Raw genomic sequence first — 20,059 nt, forward strand, 5'->3', positions numbered from 1 at the left:
CGCGTCTATTAATCGTTCCACTGGCGATCAGGGCTGTTTTCCATACTTTAGACTCCCCCACGTAATTTTAATGTCTTCCCTGCAGTCAGTGGTCCCGTCCATATTAGAAGGGACATCTGGGAAAAGGGGTGGATTAACCGCATGCGTGCGGCGCGAATTCCCCGCCCATGCTGACTCCGCCTTGCGCGGGCGGAGTCATGACGGAACGGTTCCGTCATGAGCACAGCTCAACCGACGCTCATGACGGAACCGTTCCGTCATGAGCATGGAAGGGGTTAAAGCGAAACTCTCTATTGTCCTAAAAACATTATTAATAGCTGCCAAGTGCCCCCACGTGACATGTGACACGTTCCACTACTTCTGTTGTAAACGTCCTTATTATCCCTCTCGTGAAGTTAATGGAGCTTTCAGTGCATTAGTACGAAGGAAGTTACAACATGCTGATTAGAAGTAAAGACGTGCCTGGCATTACAATAAAAACCACGGTGGAACAGAAAAGTACCTTGCCACTCTAGGTTGAGGCTCTCTCATATGCTAGTATTCCAACAATACCTATGAGAATCTGAATAGAAAATCTGAAATAAATATCATAGATGTAACAATCTGGATAGAACTAAGTGATGGATAAGACTAAACCTGCTGAACAAGACTCGGCCCATCTGCCGTGTTTACAAAGAGCTTCTTTTCGATGGCAGACTTTGACACCTGGCAGTTTGACACTTGCACTAATAAGTCTGTGCGAGCTGGTTCAAACCTATGATAAAACGGATGGAAAAGTCCTCAAATCTCCCTTTCTGATGCTAGATATGCTACCGGCTTCTGAGATACTTGAATCCTTAATAATGAGAACGCCCCCCTCCCACCCCCCCAATCCCCCCCCCCCCGCCGCCGCCGCCGCAGGAGCATGTGACGTCAAATGAACTGAACAAATAAAAAGGACTTAAGCGTTCATAAAGAACCCAGTGTGGCTGCCATGTTCAAGTATTAATGTCACTCGTTCCTGCTCCCCCTCGCGTGTGCGCATGCGTGAGTGACTAGCGTAGGGCGTGCACAGCCAGACAGGGGAGCGCCAATACACAGGCAGAACCTGCATAAATCGGCACCCCTCTGACGTAGAGGGTGTACAAAACTACGGGGGTGGAAATTTAGTTAGAACAGCGGCAGTTATGCTGAGTTTCGTTTCGCACAGGTGCCCACCGTTCCTCGTACTGTTGCAGCCTGTGGCTTTCATCATGCTGCAAATGCAGATTTTCCACAGTTTTAATGTAAAGAAAATCATGATTTTATTAAAAAAGGCACGGAGGCTAATATTATGCATATATCCCTTTTATTACTGCCCAAACACAGCAGCAACAGCACCTAGAACTTAGAATACTATCAAACATTCCAGAACTTTGAACATGAATAAGTCCCCTTGAGCAGCAGCCATCTTCCTCTTTTGTGACTGCGAAAAAAACAATAAGTAACAAACTCCAAATTTCCTCTGACTCCAAACTTCTCCAGACTCCATCTCCAAACTTTCTTCTTCAACCCGAACACCTTCTTCATTTTCATCTTCATCCTTAAAACAAAACAAAACAAATTAATTACAGGGCGGGCACAGAGGAGGGATAATATTAGCCTCCGTGCCTTTTTTAATAAAATCATGATTTTCTTTACATTAAAACTGTGGAAAATCTGCATTTTATGTCAAAGGCCCGGAGGCCAACATTATGCATGTTCAAAGTTCTTCCAAAACCTTCCCTAAAACATTTTCCACAGGCTTAAAGTAAAACTTTCTAAAAGTCGAATCATTTGACCAATCCGCAGCCTTTAAAATATCACTCAGACTGAACCGAAATTAACCGAATTATAAGCCAATCCGCTACAGAAGAGACTTGACAAATAATTAGCCACCTCTACCACAGGTGCCGAAATGGGATCCAAATCCCTCTCAACACACCAACCATTCCACTTTCTCCAAGCTGATCCATACACCCTAGATGTTCCCTTAGACCACAACTTTGACACAAGCTCTTCAGCCTCCTTTGATAAACCCTGCATTTGCCAAACTCTCCTGAAATCAACCATGCCATCAACTTCAACTGACCTGAGATCACAAGATCGTGAAAATTTCCTTGAACATCCATCAAAATCTCCCTGCAATCTGGCAGGACTATCGGATCTTCCATCAACAAATTCATCACATCCGGGAACCATACTTGTGCTCTCCAAAAAGGAGTTATCAAAACCAACTCTATTTCCTCCCTCCTGACCTTGTTCAGGACCCTCTGAATCATAGAAAACGGGGGAAATGCATAACACCTTCCCCCTTTCCAGCTCTGCAGAAAAGCATCCACTCCCTTCGCTTCCGGGTCCGGTCTCCAACTGTAAAATTCCTTCAGCTGAGCATTCAACCTGTCTGCAAACAGATCCACATACAAAGGCCCCCACATGTCCACCAGACTCAAAAACACCTCTCTCTTCAACTTCCAACTGCTCGCATCCCTCAGGTATCTTGAATACCAATCCGCTTCTACATTGCTCAACCCTGGTATGTATTGAGCTTGCACAACAATTTCCCTTTCCAGACAGAACTTCCAGAATTCCTTCGCTATTTCCGCTAAACCTCTTGAACGAGGACCACCCATCTTGTTTACATATTGAACCGCAGACAAATTGTCCATCTTTAGAAGAACACAACATTTCATCCTGTCCCTCACAAAGCTCTTTATCGCAAACGACCCTGCCAACAGCTCCAAACAATTTATGTGCATATGACCTTCCACCACCGACCATTGTCCTCCTGTCGAAACCTCTCCACATCGAGCTCCCCAACCGTGCAAACTTGCATCCGATTCTATCTCTACCTCCGGCATCATTCCAAAAATCGCTCGACCGTTCCAAGCTTCCAGACTCGTTAACCACCACTCCAACTCCTCCTGAGATTCCTGATTCATCATGATCCTCTGAGAATACCTCACATCCTTCCTTAAATAATGTGCCTTCAGTCTCTGCAAAGCACGATAATGTAGAGGAGCTGGGAATATTGCCTGAATCGAAGAAGACAGAAGACCCAACAGACGTGCCAACTGTCTCAACGTAATCCACTCTGCAGACTTCACTCTCCTTACCTCCTTCCTGATCTTCTTCACCTTCTCCATAGGCAACTTCAACATACAATCCAACGTCTGTATCTTGAAACCTAAAAACGTCATCTCCTGATTCGGAACCATACAAGACTTCTCCCTGTTCACAACAAATCCCAAATCCTCTATTACTCTCACCGCAAACTCTGTTTGTTCCTTCGCTAAAACTCTCTCCTCTGCCATAATCAGAATATCGTCCAGATAAACAATCAAACGAATTCCCCTTGACCTCAACCAAGCCGCAATTGGCCTCATCACCTTGGTGAAACACCAAGGAGCTGACGTCAATCCGAAAGGGAGACTTTTGAACCTCCAGCGCCTTCCCAACCACCTGAACTGAAGGTAATCTCTCTGGTCTTGACACATCGGGATCGTTAAATATGCATCCTTTAAGTCCAGCCTCGTTAACCAATCCCCTTTCCTCAACAAATCTCTTAACATATGTATCCCTTCCATCTTGAAATGGTTGTAAACAACCCAATCGTTCAACTCCTTCAAGTTGATTACCGGTCTCATTTTCTTGTCTTTCTTCTCCACAAGAAACAAATTGCTTATGAAGCAACCATGCACCTCCTCTGCGAACTCTATCGCTCCTTTCTTCTCCAATTCTAACACTTCTTTTGTTACTAATTTTTCCATCTCTCCTGAAAATCTTAACACCTTTGGAACCCTTTCCTGTATTGGCACACTGATATAATCTATCCTGTATCCAACCACAGTTTCCAAAACCCACGGATCCTGAGTTATCTCTTGCCATCTGGAAACAAACTGGGCTAGTCTGCCGCCCAATTTTACTTCCATAAATAAAGGGTCTCGTGAGCAACTTACCTGAGAAACCTCTCGATCTCCTATCTGATCTTCCTCCTCTTCCTCTTCCCCTCTGTCTTTGTGGGAAGAAACTTCCTTGATTGGTTCTCTGATAACCATATCCTCCAGAATAACCATATCCGAATCCATTTCCATAACTTGCTCCATAGGGTCTGTTACCTCTTCCATAAAAACCTCTGGTAACACCATTTCCTCGGCCGGGGAACCGACCCCTTGTTCTCCCGGCCCAACCAAAAACACGCCTAATATCCTTCTGAGCTTTTTGTAAAGAATTAAAAGTACCCACGTACTTAGACATATCCTTCACGAAATCATCTCCGAACAGCAGCCCATTGCTCTGCTCACCCAATTCTTTGTCCGCCAAATCTGCAAGTTTTGGATCTATTTTAAACAAAATACTCTTTCTCCTCTCCAAACAGAGTGCTGCGTTAGCATTTCCCAGCAAACATATAGCACGTTGAACCCATTGACGCATTTCTGTCACGTCAACACCAGTGTTATTTGAATGTGCCTCCTCGCACAGATCAAAGATCTTAGTTAAGGGACCCAGAATATCAAGCATTCTATCCTGACATCCCTTCAATCCCTTGTCTAGACCCCTTCTCGGGTCTCTTCCCCCTTTGTTATTCAAAAAGGTTAACATTTTTTGGTCTAACTCTGGCGTGAAGGCCACTTTGCTATTTAGTGTTGGTCTCGGGCACTCCGACCTCAGTCGAGTTCCTATTTCTTTTGGCATCTCCCTCCTGATCCAATATCTTATATACTTGGCAACGTGTTCCATTGGGGACAATTGAGGAGATAGTGGATGTTGAATCAACAATGGATCAAACATCTGTTCCCCTTGAGGATCCACAAAATCCTCAAACTTCAATTTAATCTCCTCATCCAACTTCCTTCTCTTAACCTTAACTTCCTCCACATCCGAATCATCCATACTGGAGCTGCATGTGAGCTCTACATCCCCACTGGTTGAACTACCATCACATGCCACAGTACTATGTCCTTTTCTTGGTGCCTTTATAGCACTCTCTCTGGACTTTATAGCCTTCTCCTTTTTTCCTTTATTCTCCATATCTTTTGTTATCTTCTTCTTAATCACATTCTTCTTCTTTTCCTTCCTTTTAACTCCTCCAGAAGAAGTACCTGCCTCTAACTCAACTTCCTCTGTGGTGTAAAAACCATCCTCCTCACCAGTTCCCTGTCTGTTTTCACCTTCCTTTGCTTTTTTTGAAATTGTGCTCTCAAATTTCTTTTCCATATTAGCACAAAATTCTCCAAATTTCTTTTCCATAAACTCCTTCATCCTATCCTCCATACTCGAATCCTCTTTCTCCATCTTTTCCTTCCTTCCTTTCAAATTATTATTAAATAAACTATTCTTCCCTTTCTTCATCCTTCCTAAAAGTATTCTCCTCTAAATAAAGTCTAAATCTAATTCACCGATCTCAAACACCTAAACGACACACCTCCCGACCTTCCGAACTCCGTCTGACTGAAACTGACACTCGTTCAGTCAGACTACAAGAAAAAAACTCTCCCAAAATATGGCCGACCACGTCACCCAACCAAACACTACCTGTTTTCCCAATCTTCCAAAATGGCCGCCGCACGCAACGAACGTACGGCGGCCCCCAATGCCCAGAAAGCTAAGCTTTCCGTTCCTCTCGCGGCGTGCGCTTCTCTCCCTTCGTGCCTGCAGCCGTTCTTCCTCGCGCGACCTTAACCGACAACACGCTGCACGCGCACAGAGAGCGCTCGAGACACAAGGCAGCAAGCGCTCGAGACACTCCACACCAACGGACAATTTACCCTAATAAAGGTAATAAACCTAACCTCTTACTTCCAAACCCAAATAACCTTCTATTGTACCCTTCATTCCTGATCAATACAAGAAAAAACCTCAGTTATTGTTTCATACGATCGTTTCCTAAAAATATACGCTATCTTTCTCCTCCAATATCTTTCATCTGACATACATACTCCGTTTAGCATTCCAAACAAATTTACTTTAAATCAGCAAATCAATCATTATTTTTTAACCAAATCCAAACAGAGAATAAAAATTATGGTACTCATCTTATGTTTGAGCAGCAACAAAAGAGGAAGATGGCTGCTGCTCAAGGGGACTTATTCATGTTCTAAGTTCTGGAATGTTTGATAGTATTCTAAGTTCTAGGTGCTGTTGCTGCTGTGTTTGGGCAGTAATAAAAGGGATATATGCATAATGTTGGCCTCCGGGCCTTTGACATAAAATTCACCCTGCGACCGGATGGCTGCTGGAGACTCGTCTTTGTTGTACAACAGTCTTCTCTATGCTCTCCTCACTGATACTCAGGTCAGACTAAAATATCGGACTTTAAAAAGATTTAATTTTAGAGCGTCACTGAGCAGTCCTCCGCTCAGCTGACGCATCACTATAAGACGGTAAACTTCACGTGGCTGGTGGTGAATGTCGACCACACGGAGCAGGCTGAGAGTATCATTTTCCTCTTAATTGTTTGATCTCATTAAGGGCACAGTGGCATTGCAGGCTTCAAATATCAGTGGCGGGAGGGGCACTGGGGTCGAGGGTATTTCTCAAAAGTGCGAGACAGGGGACTGCAATCAGTTGCTTGCCACGTTGTATCCTGCAAGAAGCTAGCGGTTTTGGGAAATTGCGCTGCAGTTTAGGTACACTGAAAGGACAAGCACGTAATAAAAGTGCAGCAGAAGCAACTTAAACTAGCATCATGATTATTCACTTCTTTTTTTTAAGTTTAGAAAAATGTTATTGAAAGAATATGATCAAAGTTTACAAAATAAGACAAAGGCAATAACAGGCAAAAGTATATATCAAGATAAGTAATGGCAGTGATATAAGCTATAAAAAGAAACAATATAAATTGAGAGTAATTATAAGGAAAAAAAACTGTCAACTGGTATGGTGCAAGGCAACGAAGGAGATACTAAATATACACTGTAGTTATAAGAAAAGTTAAAATAGGAGTGCTACGTTTAACAAAGTATAGGAAGTCATGGAGGTTTAGGAACTTCTTGTTGTAACGGGGATAAAAACAGAGAACTAATGATTATTCACTTCTGTACAGTCAGTCCTCAGCTGACAGTAGGACGGGCTGCTGGGGACACGTCTCGGCCGAGTCACATATTTACTTAGTGCTTCTTAATATATTTCATTTAAAGCTGAGCGTGTGTCAGCATGAGCCTCTGTAGCTCACTGCTTGTGTCCTAGGCCACGCTGCCACTGCAGGCTTGGCATCGAGGTCAGCTACAATGCCTCTAGATAACTGATTTGTATTATAGCAGCTGAGATCTTTAACTGCGTAATACAAATACTTTTGGGAACACAACTAAAGTACTACTTAGGATAACTGCTAAAATAGGTTACCACCCTTCCATTTTTGCTGCTTTACAACACTTTATTGAGCTTCTTAAAGTTTCCTGTTGCTAAAATGGGTCTAATTAATGATATTTATATATTTCCCTTGTCTTCATTGCTTGATTTTGCACACGAAAATGTGTCACCCCTATTTGTTGAAATGTCACTTATAATTACACTGGAATTATGAAAATGTCTCACTTAGCAATCTGAAACCTTGGCAGCTATGTAGATGATATTTGTATTTTAATTGCATCTGAATGATCAAATTGAAGCACTTTTCATAGAAATAATTATTTCTATCATGTAGGATTTCCTAGTTAAGTCTTCATTAATGCCTGCATATTTGTTTATTCTGGAATAAGTAATCTGTGCTAATGACTTAATTAAATATGCAAAAATACACTTGGAAAAAACACTACACGTCGACACGAAAGTAAGCGCACACTCTCAAATCCAAATTACATTTTTCAGTTCCCACATTGTCCCCGGGGTGTGCGTGGACTACACGCATGAACTGCCACACTTCACGGGCTCTTGGTCTCTGTTGAGCCCCACGAGCACCCGGGGTAATCCCCACCCAATCTTCTCTAATCAAAAATTTGACCTGAGCATTTTGGACTTCTGAAATGAAATTAGAGGCTTCCAGAATACAGATTAAAATTGAATTTTATCTGAACGTGAGCTGCACCACCGGTGGAATCCCTCCCTCAGAAGAATTAGACAGAGAATAATCTGCAAAGCATGTATTTATTGTCTGAGCTGGCGTTCTTGAAAATACAGAGCCCTGAACTAACTATCCTGACCGGGAAAGCGCTCAGCACTGCTTGGTCTTCTCGTCGCTGTAACGCCTGTGACTGGCCGCATCTCTCAGAAGAATCTTTCCCTCATGGGGAAACAACTGACAGGTGAGGTGCACAAGAATGTAGTCTGCATGGGGTCTTAAATGCTTTCAAGTTACTTTTCACAGTGATTCAAATGTCATTATTAGTTTTGGCCTCTATCGATGCTTTTGAGGACAGGTTGGATGAGTTTTTCCAGAGGTTTGGCGCAGTGAGTAAGAGTGATTCAAAACGTATTCATAGTAAGAGCTGAAAAAGAGCCAGACGCTAGTGTACATATAGTTCATGCATCTATCAATCATGAACATTTGTAGAGCACGCTACTCACCCGCTAGGGTCTCAAGGCGCTGGGGGGGGGGCTGCTACTGCTCGAACAGCCAGGTCTTGAGTTGCTTCCTGAAGGAAAAGTGGTCTTTGGTGAGGCGTAGGTGGGTGGGGAGGGTGTTCCAGGTCTTGGCGGCCAAGTAGGTGAAGGATTTCCTCCGGTAGTGGTTCTGCGGATCGGTGGGACGGTGGCGAGGGCAAGGCTAGCGGAGCGGAGCTAGCGGGTTGGCGTGTAGAACGTGAGGCGGTTGTTGAGGTATTCGGGCCCAAGTCGTGGAGAGCCTTGTGTGCGTGGGTGAGGAGTCTGAACGTGATCCTCTTGCTGACTGGGAGCCAGTGCAGGTCCCTCAGGTGGGTGGAGATGTGGCTGTATCGGGGGATGTCCAGAACGAGTCGTGCTGAGGCGTTCTGGATGCGCTGGAGTCTTTTCTGTAGTTTGGCTGTGGTCCCAGCGTAGAGGGCGTTCCCGTAGTCCAGGCGGCTGGTGACGAGGGCCTGGGTGACCGTTTTCCTAGTATCCGTCGGGATCCAGCGGAAGATCTTATGGAGCATGCGGAGTGTGTTGAAACAGAAGGAAGTAACGGCGTAAACTTGCCTTGCCATTGTGAGGGAGGAGTCGAGGATGAAGCCCAGGTTGCGTGCGTGGTCCATGGGCTTGGGTGGGGGGCCCAGAGCAGGGGGCCACCAGGAGCCCGCCATGCGGAGATGGATGGGCCGAGGATGAGGACTTCCGTCTTGTCTGAGTTCAGTTTCAGGCGGCTGAGCTTCATCCAGTCTGCGATGTCTTTCATTCCGTCCTGGAAGCTGGCTCTGGCGGAGGTGGGGTCGTTGGTGAGGGAGAGGATCAGTTGGGTATCATCGGCGTAGGAGATGATGTTGAGATTGTGCTTGCGTGCGATGGCTGCGAGGGGGCTCATGACATTGAAGAGGGTGGGGCTGAGCGAGGAGCCTTGGGGTACGCCGCAGATGATCTTGGTGGCTTCTGCGAGGAAGGGGGGAGACGGACTCTTTGGGTTCTGTCGGAGAGGAAGGAGGTGATCCATTCCAGGGCCTTTCCTTGGATCCCGGCGTGGTGGGGGTGGGTTGTCAGGGTGCGGTGGCAGACCGTGTCGAATGCGGCCGAGAGGTCGAGCAGGATGAGGGCGGCGTTTTCTCCGTTGTCAAGCAGGGTCCGGATGTCGTCGGTGGCTGCGATGGAGGCGGTCTTGGTGCTGTGGTTCGCTCGGAATCCGGACTGCGATGGGTCGAGGGAGCCGTTTGTCTCGAGGAAGGCTGTCAGCTGTTTGTGGACGGTTTTCTCGATGACTTTTGCGGGGAAGGGGAGGAGCGAGATGGGGCGGAAGTTCTTGAGGTCTGAGGGGTCTGCGGTGGGTTTCTTCAGGAGGGCGCTGATCTCTGCGTGCTTCCAACTCTCCGGGAAGGTGGCGGATGCGAAGGAGTTGTTGATGATGTCCCGAAGTTTGGGTGCGAAGATGGAGTCGGCTTTGTTGAAGATGTGGTGTGGGCAGGGATCGGTTGGGGAGCCCGAGTGGATGGTGCTCATCGTGTGGGTGGTGTCTTCTGTGCTGACCGGGGTCCAGGCGCACAAGGGTGGTGGTGGGGGGCGATGGTTCGGTGGCAGGGTCCGAGTTCTGAGCGCCAAAGATGATGTTGGAGAGTTCCTTGCTGTTATGGGTGTTGTTGTCCAGTCGTTCTCTGAAGGATGACCTGTCAGCTGTTACCGTAACTGAACTGCTCTTGTGTCTGGACTGTCTGCAGCCTGGAGTACAGCACGGGACAGGCAGGCCACAGCCGGGAGAGACGCAGCCAGCACCGACACGTCAGACACAGGTGAGTAGGGGTGCCGGCCACCGTGCCAACCCCCCCTGCCCCAACCCCCCCTGCGCCAAACCCCCGGCGCACCCCTGCGCTACCCCCCCAGCGCACCCCTGAGCTACCCCCCCGGCGCACCACTGCGCTACCACCCCTGGCGCACCCCTGCACGACCCCCCCAGTGCACCCCTGCATAACCCCTCAGCACACCCCTGCGCGACCCCCCTGGCGCAGCCCTGCCACGACCCCCCTCCGTCAAAAGGCTATGGATTTCCTTTGGAGGTACAATAAGAAATAATATCTTTATTTTCCCTCATTATTTCATTTTTCCACACGTGCTGCATTTTGTAGCACACTTAAGAAGAGGACAACACCTCCAAAGGTGTCCCCTCAGTCACACATAAAATACTGCCTCCCATGCAGGCACACTTGGATCATGAAGCAAGGGTAACTACTCTGGTGCTAGACTGCACTGAGAGGGAGCAGGTATGTGCCACGTCTTTTTAAGTTGTCTCTCTGAGTTGTGCTGCATCAAAGGTTGATAAATCTGACCCTTTGAATGTGAGTATCTCAGTATCCACATAGCTGCTGTTGCACTGTACTACAACCAGGTAGTCAGGCTCATTTTCAGCCTGGTAAAGAGGATGCACTCATCTGCCAAAGCATTTAACAAATATGGCTACCCCTTCCTTACACACACAACCAACAGCAGTCAGCTTTGCTCCTCATATGTGTGTGTTCGCAAGACCTCAAGTTAAGTAAGTCACTTTCTGTATGGTGAATATTCATTTCCTACTGCCAGAAAGCCACTAATTGTTACAAGCTTATTGACTAAAATCCTTTCCCAATATGATATGGGATTGTGGAGTTCAGGTGAGGAGGGCCAACATGTCACTTTTAGGAGCGTAGATGGAGCCCACGCTGAACAGCATAGTGCCAATCCAGAGCTTGGCAAACACATATTGTACCTCATCGTCTGACCAGTTGTCTAGAACATTACATGAAAGGGATTTGCAAATGAGAATGGTCAACCCACATATTTTAGTGCTAGGCGGTATGGGCACAACTTGTTGATGAATATAATAGCGTCACTCCAGTCGGGAATGACGGCCTCAAATGCACACACAACGTGGAAAAATTTCCTTTAAGCTTTGTACTTTCAAAAATAAAGTTTTATTGAAACGTTCAATTTCATTGGTTTGTACTCATTAGTATTTCACAATGTTCAAGATTCAAAATTATACTTGGCCCAATGCATTTCGGGCATTTTGCCCTTCCTCAGGGGCATTGATGTTCTCTTAGGAAAATAAACACAACTGTCATATATTCGTAAACATATATAGATAAATGTCATATGTTCATAACTCTATTTACACAATCATATCTGTGCATTATTTAGTTCAGAAATCTTATGCAAAGATATAAAGGGCACTTCATGGCATGTACTATCTTGTACCTGAGAGTGAATGCATGAAATTAATAAAATTCAACCACCTTTATGCATTTTTCATGTGAATATAGTTTGGCGTATACTCGTTTGAAAACACACTACTTCAGCAGTAAGTACAACAAAAATAATTCGAAATGAACAAAAATCGTACCTTCTAACAACTGTCAGAAGTTTAGAAATTCATTTAATTACGAACTATTCGGCACACGTGGACCCACGAAATTTAACCTGAAACAAATAGAAAATCGTCATACCCTTAATTTAATAGATCTTAACATCATACTGTAATGGTGGTTTCCTAATCATAAGGCCTCAATCGTACCTGAATTTTTAAAGTCTGCCTGAATCAGGTTGAAAAGGTTTACGTGGTCATCAAGAGTTGATGGACCGAGTTCTGAAAAACAGAGACCGGTCGTCATTCAACACCCGTACCGAGTCGTGTAAACTCAAAATAATCGTGACGGCATTGTCGACGGGTAATGTCGAAAAACTGATAAGTGCACTCACCAAATTCGAAAAATGTCATTAGACGGCTTAGTGGAGTCACCGTACCGCCCGTTCCAAAAAGTGATACGCAGTGTTTTCGCCGGTGTCGGATGTTATCACATCCGCCCCGGAAGTGGTACACATGGTTCGCAAGTACTAAAAATAAAAGATGGAATGCCGTGTAGTTTCTACGCATAGGAACAAAAAAGTGCAATCTGCCGAGTTTTCAATCAGGGAGTCAAAGACGGACTCAAAGAGGTGAGAGGTGCTCAAAAGGCGATGGAATAAATAAACATGTCTTCATGTTTGGGTATTAAGTAAGATGCCAAAAGACTGTGTTTGCTGCGTACCTAGTCTTTATATGTCAAATACTCATAATCAATTCGAGGATGGTTCATGATGCACGATACATGTAGTTAAAACTAAATGAATAAAATTCAAATATTCATAGTTAGTTCGTAAACAGTTCAGTTAAATCACAAATACTAAAATAAACATAACATGTTACTGTGCTCACGATTGTCCGTGTTATCAATAGTAATTTAATTTTACAAGAAACAGTTCATATCAATACGATCATTAAGACCCTTCGGCTGTGCTGTATCCAGATAAGTAATCCAAAAAACTTCTCTGCGTAAGAGATATTGGGTATTGTCTCTTCCTGGTAACACAGGTATAGTTTCCAAAATAAGAAATCGCACTTGACTCGGAGAATGATTGTGATGGTTGAAATGAGATGCCAATGGAGATTTTGCATTCTTGGTTCGAATGTTACTTTTGTGTTCGATAATGCGTGTCTTTATTTTGCGTTCCGTTTTCCCAACGTAAGCTAGGCCGCATGGGCATTTGATTAGATGAATTGGGCCAAGTATAATTTTGAATCTTGAACATTGTGAAATACTAATGAATACAAACCAATGAAATTGAACGTTTCAATAAAACTTTATTTTTGAAAGTACAAAGCATAAAGGAAATTTTTCTACGTTGTGTGTGCATTTGAGGCCGTCATTCCCGACTGGAGTGACGCTATTATATTCATTACTTTAGCCTTCAGGACTCAGAAGGAGGTACTCATCTAGCACCTACCCACCTTTAGTACCGTCTTACAATCACCAATAACCACGAGTGCGACGGTTCACTCTCCACATTCTTGTTGATCTTGTTTTTTCTGAGTCAAGTGAACCAGGCACCAGCCGTTAATCAAAATGCAATTTGAGGATATAATCAAGATAACCGATGAAAGAGCTCATACTCTCAGATTCACGGAAGATGATACACAACAAATATATTCGTTAATAGAGGAAAGTGAAACTTTATTACCCAGCACAGGATCCAAACAAAGCAACATCAAACAACTTCTTTATATGTGTGCATTTGAGGCCGTCATTCCCGACTGCAGTGACGCTATTATATTCATTACTTTAGCCTCCAGGACTCAGAAGGAGGTACTCATCTAGCACCTACCCACCTTTAGTACCGTCTTACAATCACCAATAACCACGAGTGCGACGGTTCACTCTCCACATTCTTGTACAACTTGTTGATGTCCAGCAGCTGTAGAGGACTCGTCCCGCCTAGTAAAATAAGTTTCTTTGCCTCCCTTGCTGAAAGGTGTGACTCTTGGAAAAGGGCTAATGTCAGTGCTTAGATCTTTTCCTCTTTAATATGAGTTCAGCACAGTAACTTTGAGCCTGATGAAAGTAAGAGGGTTTTGAGCTATGGTAGTGGCCATTAACAAGTGAAGCTGTTGAAGTATACGGCAGGAAGGTGGAAGACAAGTGTATTTTGGTGGTGGACTGCTGTGGTGGTGTCACAGTGCCAATGAGTAGGATGTGGGGAAGGGAGTGTGCAGGGTCAAGGACATGGGGTGAAGGGAGGGAGAGCACAGTATTTGTGGGTGCTGTGGGTGCATAGGAAAGGCGCAGGTGAAGGGGAGCCTGAACCCCAACATTATCTAAGAGAATGAGCGGGTGATTGGCAGATGAGGGGGATTTGGCACAGAAAGGTTAAGCCAATAAGGATGTAGGACGGACATAGTACAAAAGGGTGGTGAGGGTGTGAGTAGTAAATGTATGTTCAGGTGGTGTAAAGTATATATATCTTGTGTGTTGATGCCCCTCTGGGAGCCATAGGATGGCATGGGGTATTCATGATGGTCATACGCTTAATATGGTCAGTGTGCCATGACTGGGGGAGAGAGGAGAGAAAATGATACAGTGGGTGCCAAAGGGGCCTTGGCAAGTTAGTTTATCTGCAACTGTAGATCTACCATGGGGTGTGTCTCCAGGCCAACTAGACAGATGGCAAATAAGAAAATGTTGAATAGCGACCCTTGGTAAAGATGGGGAAGAGAAGAGGGCATACAATCCGAGGTAGGTGAATACGTGTAATAACAGAGACTTGAGCAAGTATAGCAACATTACCAGAACCATGGCCATAAATACTATCACAAACAGGAGCATTAACATCAGCATCAACATTAACATCAACATGTAGGTATGAACTTCACCAACCAAAGCCCCAGGTGCAGGCATATGAAACACCTTCCTTTTAGTGCTGGTCTCTGATAAAAACTCTACTGCGATGTGCATCCTGTATAAAAAGAAGCGTTTGGGCATGACGTAGAAAACAGGTTATCAGCAGAGAAAGTCTGTTGGAGCACACAGTAGAAGAGTAAGTAGTATAAGCCCAAATGCTATGTGCTCTCTGAATTTCCAGTTGTGGGCTAAAGGACACACTAGTGATGCATTGCATAAGATCCAAGAGAAACGTGTTGGTGTTATTGCGTTCTAGACATTCTGGTATTTCATAATTGCAGATGTTACAGGTGGGGCGACTGTTAGAAGGGGCGATCCCAGGGGAGGCCAGAATATGTACCTGACCACCCTGTGACCCACCTCTCCTAGGAACACTGCCGAGCACTGGCGGGAGACCCCTCAAGGGGAGTATCTCGAATCTAGGATCGCACGCGCTGAGCTAGCACCACTCGACAAAGGGACACCACAACGTAGGATTTAAGAGAACGTATTCTTTATCTCTCAAGCAAATGGATCTTTATGATCCGCAGATTCTTATGTACAAGCAGAGCAAGGGCTCAAAGAGTCTCGGTAGGGGTTAGGGTAGCGGGACAGTCTTAAGGTTCAAAGTCAATGCAGGTGCGTATCCGGCGCACAGCTCTCAATCCTCGAGCTGGGGGATACGTGTATATCTTGGGTCCAGCCGGACCAGAATAGTCTCTGAGCTGCGATCGAATCAGCAGGGCTCGAGCAAGGATGAGACAGTTCTTACGGTCTGTAGGGAGCCGCGATCGAAGCAGCAGTGCTCAGGAGTTCTCAAGGTTGCAAGGGAGCCGCGACAATGTCAGCAGGGCTCAGATGGATTCAGGCAGAAGTCCTTCTCTGCCGGGTAGGAGCCGCAACGAGGTCAGCAGGGCTCAGATGGATTCGGGCAGAAGTCCTTCTCTGCCGGGTAGGAGCCGCGACTAGGTCAGCAGGGCTCAGATGGTTTCGTGCAGAAGTCCTTCTCTGCTAGGTAGGAGCCGCGACAACGTCAGCAGGGCTCTCGTATTTCCAGGATACAACTGACTTGATTGTCCCAGAGCAACCCTTGATATAGGACTGCTCCCCTTTGATGTCCGGAGTCCTCGCAGGCAGAGGTCTTAGCACCTGGGGGCCGGTTGTTGTGGGTTCCGCCTAGGCAGCTCCTTTCATCCTTTCAAGTTGGATCTGGAGGGATCCCAGACACGCAGCAGGCCTGGAGCCAGCCCTCAGGGAGGCCGGAGGGGCGATCGAAACTCATCTCTCGAGGGGAGGTGGGAGGTGTGATCGAACTAGTCCTCCCTCTCTCGCTCACGGGGAGAGCTCTACCCCCCAGCCGGGTATGGCACGCCTAGGGCCGGGGTCGGGCTGGGGCCGGGGCGGCCATCTTAGGTGCAGGGACGTGGGCATCGGCCTCGGATACCAGGAAGATGGAGGGCGAGGACTGGGAAGCCCAGTGTCGGGGATGTGGGTCATGGAGGGAATGGTCGAGGGATCCGGGCCATGGGGAGTTGCACGGGTCAGGAGGGATCACTACGGGTCAGGGAGGACCATGCCACGAGGCCGGGTCCAAAACTTATACACTCACTTGGTGCACTCAGGTATGATCGTGAGTTCTCCACTGCCCACTGCTGAAGACCAACACTGGTCAGTTCCTGGGATACACCCGTAGGACTCTGGCGAGGAGTCACTAGTAGCTGGGGCTCCCTGATCGCGAGAGCGGAGTTCAGCCAGAATCGTTAGTTAGTCCACCCCCTCGACCAGAGTACCCCTTCAAATGTCCTTATTTCACCCCGTATTACAGGAGGACGACCCTAAATGTGGAGTCCGGGCGGAGTCGCCAACTGTTGTACTACAAATTCATTAATCTAATGAGCCATACTTACCAATGGCCCGCAATAGATATCTTACCAAATAATCAGTCAGTTGGCAGTAAAGAAAAGGCAATTGTTTATTATTCAAAATACTCTATAGAGGAGCCTCTCCATCCACACCCAGCAGGTGTGCCGAGAAGACTGCCTCATCACACTTAATACACATCATATATACCTTCGTTACAGTACATGAGGTCACAGTACAAGGGAAACTACCAGTTGGCACAGTAATTCGAGCAAGGACCATATATGGCACACAAAGCTTGTTCAGAAGTCTGCTTTTGCTATTACTGGGGAAGGTCAGGAGTGGTGACTCCCTTTTGTCCCGGTACATGGGAGTATCGTCCCGGCGCCTCCGAGAATGTGTTCATCTCCTTGAAGGCCAGATACGGCCTTGGGCCTCAGAGCGAGGAGAGAACATCATGAATTCAGCTGTCTTTTTTAACTCAACTAATTGGAGCCTGCTCGGCTACGGCTACTTGACAAACAACACGTGACCACTGCCCGGGCCTAGTTCATGTAAAATGCAAGATAGCGTTGGTGCAGTTCTCAATGTGTAACGAAGGATACCATATAACACGAGTAGGGGCTAGTCCAACTACTAACGTACTATAAGACATGATATACGGGAATCTATACTATCTATACTAATATAATAAAGAGAGAGCTCAAACCTTTTAGGCGGGTAATCTCAGGAACCACAGCATCAATCACAACACTCAATACAGCGTTGGAAAGGACAGTTGCAGCAGATGGACATAGGCTATAAAGCTGGCCACCATATACATTTTTTTCTTTTTTTAAACCGCATGGTTACGCCATCTCGGCGTGTCCCCGCGCTAAGTGAGAGGGGGGTGGCATTTACCGCAACAGTGGGCCAAAGAAAGAATGTTAGGGGAAAAGTAGTCCGTTGTGGGCGTGGGCGTTCTGATGGAAAGCCATGGGGGTGTGCATGGGCATGTGCATAGAGCGATGGGCGCGGCATGCTGGGATTGCCGTCCCGAAACGAAGGGGAGTTGCATTTACCATTTGGGCGTGTGCATGTGCATGGGCATGTGCATAGAGCAATGGGCGCGGCCTGCTGGGACTACGAGGGGGCGTTGCATTTACCATTGTTGTAGGAGTTGGCTGTTGACACGATGTGGGGCGTGTAATTTCCGTCGGATGGAGCTGTGCCGTCCCAATACAAGTGGGCGTTGCATTTACCATTGTTGTGGGCGTTGCATGTTGACACAACATTGTGCTAACAACGAAAACATATGGAGATTACACACAAATCGATTTTTATCCCTCAAGGCTTCACCTCCTCTGTAGCCCCCACCCCCCCACTTGACAGGCCTCACCGCCTCTGCTCCTACTGGACAGGCCTCACCTTCTTTGTGCCTCCCCCTGGACAAGCTTCACCTCCTCTAACCTCTTTCCCCCAACAGGACAGGACTCACCTCCTCTGCAAGGGGCAGGTCTTACCTCCTCTGCCTCTCCCCCCTCTCCACAGGTCTCACCTTCTCTGTACCACCCACACAGGTCTCTCCTCGGCTGCACCCCATGGACAAAACAGGCCTTACCTCCTCCTCAGCACCACTGGACAGGCCTCACCTCATCTGCAGCCCCTGGACAGGTCTTACCTTCTCTACACCCCCTGGACAGGTTCTGCCTCTCCTGCATCCCCTAAACAGGCCTCACCTCCTCTGCAGCCCCCTGGAGAGGCCTCGCCTCCTATGCAGCCCCCTGTACAGGCCTCACCTCCTCTGCATTCCCTGGACAGGCCTCACCTCCTCTGCAGCCCCCTGGAGAGGCCTCTCCTCCTCTGCACCCCTGGACAGGCCTCTCCTCCTCTGCATTCCCTGGACAGGCCTCACCTCCTCTGCAGCCCCCTGGAGAGGCCTCACCTCCTCTGCACCCCTGGACAGGCCTCACCTCCTCTGCATTCCCTGGACAGGCCTCACCTCCTCTGCAGCCCCCTGGAGAGGCCTTGCCTCCTCTGCAGCCCCCTGGACATGCCTCACCTCCTCTGCACCCATGGACAGGCCTCACCTCCTCTGCATTCCCTTGACAGGTCTCACCTCCTCTGCAACCCCCGGAGAAGCCTCTCCTCTGCACCAACTGGACAGGCCTCATCTCCTCTTCCCTCTGGACATGCCTTCTCTGCACCCCCTGGACAGGTTCTGCATCTCCTGCACCCCCGTGGACATGCCTCAACTGCTTTGCATTCCCTGGTAAGGCCCCCTATCCTCTGCACCCCCAGGACAGGTTCTACATCCTCTGCACCCTGTGCACAGGACAAGCCTCTAATTCCCAGCCCCCAGCAGAACAGGATACACCCAGTGGACAGGCCTCACCTATCTGCACCCCCATGGAGAGGCCTCCACTCCTCTACACCTCCCTTGGCAGGTCTCACCATCTTTGCACCCCCTGGACAGGCCTTTGCACCTCTGCAACACCCTGGACAGCCGTCACATCTGCTGCACCTCCTAACCCCTTGCCGGACATGCCATATCTCCTCTGCCCCACCCCCTCTGGAAACGGCATCCTCGCCTCTGCACCCGCTCTGAACAGGCCCCATATAAAGTGCACCACACAGTAAAGGACAAGCCCCACCTCCTCTGCCCCCCTGGACAGGCCTCTCCTCCTCAGCAGCCCTGGACAGGCCTCACCTATTCTGCACCCCTGGACAGGCCTCACCTCCTCTACGCCCCTGGAGAGGCCTCACCTCCACTGCACCCCCCTGGACAGGCCTCACCTCCACTGCACCCCCCCTGGACAGGCCTTACCTCCTTTGCCCCCCTGGACAGGCCTCAACTATTCTGCACCCCTGGACAGGCCTCGACTCTTCTGCACCCCTGGACAGGTCTCTCCTCCTCTGCATCCCTGGACAGGCCTCACCTCCTCTGAACCCCTGGACAGGCCTCTCCTCCTCTGCATCCCTGGACAGGCCTCTCCTCCTCTACATCCCTGGACAGGCCTCAGCTTCTCTGCAACCCAGGACAGGCCTCACCTCCTCTGCACACCTGGACAGGCCTGTCCTGGCCTCACCTCCTCTGCACCCCTGGACAGGCCTCACCTTCTCTGCACCCCTGAACAGGGCCCACCTCCACTGCACCCCAGGACAGGCCTCACCTCCTTTGCACCCTTGGACAGGCCTCACCTCCTCTGCACCCCTCGACAGGCCTCACCTCCTCCGCACCCCAGGACAGGCCTCACCTCCTCTGCACCCCTGGTCAGCCCTCTACTCCTCTGACCCCAGGACAGGCCTCTCCTGCTCTGCCCCCCCTGGACAGGCCTCACCTCTTCTGCACCCCGGGACAGGCCTCTCCTCCTCTACACCCCTGGACAGGCCTCACCTCCTCTGCAGCCCTGGATAGGCCTCACCTCCTCTGTACCCCTGGACAGGCCTCACCTCCT

This window comes from Lissotriton helveticus, chromosome 1_1, assembly GCF_964261635.1.
Source record: "Lissotriton helveticus chromosome 1_1, aLisHel1.1, whole genome shotgun sequence".
In the NCBI taxonomy this organism is placed as follows: Eukaryota; Metazoa; Chordata; class Amphibia; order Caudata; family Salamandridae; genus Lissotriton; species Lissotriton helveticus.